Source organism: Peromyscus eremicus, unplaced genomic scaffold (genome assembly GCF_949786415.1).
Source record: "Peromyscus eremicus unplaced genomic scaffold, PerEre_H2_v1 PerEre#2#chrX_unloc_1, whole genome shotgun sequence".
Classification (NCBI taxonomy): Eukaryota; Metazoa; Chordata; class Mammalia; order Rodentia; family Cricetidae; genus Peromyscus; species Peromyscus eremicus.
Window position 1 is genome coordinate 1514615 of NW_026734288.1, and position 3251 is coordinate 1517865.

Genomic DNA, 3251 nt, shown 5'->3' on the forward strand with positions numbered 1-3251 from the left:
ATGTCCTTTTTGTCCATTTCTTGGGGTCCACACACAAGGGCAATCAAGAATCTGGATAAAGTCCTGACATTATCATGAAGTCAAATTGCTATAGTTACAGTAGTACAATCAAAATATATGTAGGTAAAATGTGGCTATGCCTGATTGGACTGTTATTTTTGAGGTTTTAGATATACACCCAGAAATAAAGGTTTGAGAAATCTTTCATGTGTTCTAATACAAATCCCTAGACTCTGGAGTACATGGCCATTATACCCGTTTCAACTTTTCAAAATATGTTTTTGAGATTTTATCTACATCATAACCACATCCTCTTTTCTGTCTCTAAGCCATACCATGTCCACTCATTGTTTTCTAATTCGGGGCCTGTTTTTCTTTAACAAGAGTTATGCAGTAACAACAATTACTGTGTGAATGTGACCTTTTTTGGCTACACAATTTCCCAGCTATGATGAGGCAATGGGTTGGTTGCACTGCGTATTGAGTATATAATTAAATGTTCTCCTAAAGGAACCTGTGCTTTGGATGAGGAAGAGGATATGCTCTAAGAGAGTAGAAGAATGTCCGCAAAAAAATGGGAACTTTCTAGACTAGGACCCTGTCTCCTGGGCTGGAAGGGCAGAGCTGGAAGGACTGTGCTTTCTGTTTCTTTCCATCTCTGATCACCCAGTAGGAGAGCTGCTGGTATTTTGAGGCACAACTGGGTGACCCTAGCCAATGAAAGACTTATGGAATACTTTTCAATCAATAAGAAGAGTGGCAGGTAGCTTGCAGATTCATTCCAGGATTATGTTCTGCTTCTGCTGTAAATATTTGTAGGGAAGATCACCAGCTATGCCATGGGGAGGATAGGGTATTCAGAGCAGGTCTGTTGAGCTTTTATGTCTGTTGGTATTTGGATGGATGATGAGCCAGACTGTGGTTCTGTTGGTCTTTGTGGTGACCTGGGCAGTGGTCCTTGTACTTTGAGCATCACTGTGAATGGATTTCTAGGGTAGGGGGAAAGTAGAGTCCTGGCATAGGAGGATGTTATTCTTGTAATATCACTGACAAGTGTGTACTCACAGGCAAGCTTTTGGTGTGCAGTTGGAAGACACATTAGAATACTGAATGTCTGGTTTCCAAAAGTTCTGAATATTGCTTTCCACTTTCAGGTTTCTCTTATAAATGTATTCAGTATTTTAGAAACTGGTGGAAAGATAGTGATGCGGACTGTGTTTCAGCAGTATATTATCAGAACTCTTTTCAATTTTTGCTACCGCCAGCCACAATGGTGTGATTCAGCAAAGTTTAGTTCTAGGGGGACAAAGGAGTTTATGAGCTACAGAGGTTTTTTATGTGTGCATGGTGTTGGGTAGATAGATAGGATAGAATTCACATTTAGTGCCATAGTCCATGTGACATAATAAAGCAGATTATATTTTTTTCTTCTATGTTGCTTTGGGATTGGACATCAGTGGGGCTGGTCTTACCTGAAACCACAAGGAGGCATAAGGGGCTACAGAGCCACAGCAAGAGATCATCTTCTTTTCAAAGAGAGGTCTAGAGCATGGGGTTTCTGCCTTTATAAGAAATATAGGTAGCTTGAGTTTTAAAATCAATTCTTCATGGGTCATTTTGAGTTAATTTTGTGGTAGTTGTGAAGTCTGTGCTTATTTACTTTCTTTTTTTTTGGTTTTTTGAGACAGGGTTTCTCTGTGTAGCTTTGTGCCTTTCCTGGAACTCACTTGGTAGCCCAGGCCGGCCTCAAACTCACAGAAATCCACCTGGCTCTGCCTCCGGAGTGCTGGGATTAAAGGTGTGTGCCACCACTGCCCGGCTTTATTTACTTTCTACACACATAGAATCATAGGTAGCTGGGTAACATTGTTCAAGATCACATTTTTCCTGGTTAAGTTACCTTTGGTCTCTGGTTTATTGTTGACTATATATTTCTGCCTTTGTTTTTTGCTTTTCTCTCTATCCTCTTCATTTTTTCAAAAATATTACACTCATTCTTGATCATTGTAGCTTAGTAGTAAGTATAGAAATTACATTATGTCAACCTGTGTACAATTTTTTTTATAATCCCAGTGATCACTTTGAGTGTTTTCACTGTGAAAGTAGCTTTGTAATCAGTTATCCTGTTGTAAATTGTTGAGCATTGTTATTGGACTGTGTTCATTTTATGCTGTAAATTTACCATAAGCAGAAACTTCATTTTGATGCATCATGTTCACAAAGATCATTTATTTGCTTCTGTATTTATTTAGGATGTTGTTTATATCTGAAAGACTTTGGGCTTACTGGATAAAACATGCTATGATTTTGGCAGGTGGCTCAACTCATATTCTTTTTGAGAATGATCTGAGTTTTGATACCAACACTCAAGTTGAGAGGCTCATAATTATCTACTATTCCAGATCCCATATATGTATGGAAAACATTCTTTCTCATGCACAAACATATGCAAAAATTGCAAAAAAAAATCTTGTTTTCATAATGCTTATGACTTATAAAGCAATTAGAGCAAAACAAGTTGTTTTAGGTGTACACTGATACATTCAAAATCTATTGTTTTTTATTTTGTTTTAAAAAAGTTTTTATGTCTTCACTTTGATTCAGACTTATAGGCAATCATCAATCATAGGGGAAAAATGGTGTCTAAGTGTTCCTAACAGACTTCCTTTTCTTTATCATAAAAGAATGAGATCCTTTTAGAAGTCAAACTATTTTCTATAAAGTTAAAACATCAAAAACCTTGAAGTGAATTTCTCCAATTTTGGTGGTATACCCTCCTCACACAACACATCTTCTATTATTGGCAAAGGAGAGAATTATTGTACATGATGTGTGCTGCTCAGTGATTTCTTGTAGATTGATTTTGATTAGAATCTTTTTGTTCTTGTTTAAGGGACCATGATATATTTGTAGGTTTCATTTTACATCTCATTTTTTACTGTGGTGCCATTGATATTGTTAGTTTTATTATCATCTAATTATGTTGTTGTTCCTCTGTAAAATTATGGACCTTCAACTGTTTTGTATTCTGAATATTTCTTGTTATGAGTTCATTGTTTATTTGATGGTTTGTGAATTTTGTATGTAGACATAGTTTTAATTTTCTCTTCTTGATCTTACATGCTTGTCTCTTCCTATTTCCAGGCATCTATTTGGTTTCTGGTTGTTGCTATCTTCATGTTTCTGTTTTTGATGCTTAAGTGATTGATATAATTAATACATTGGCTTTGGATCTTTAAAACCTCCTAATA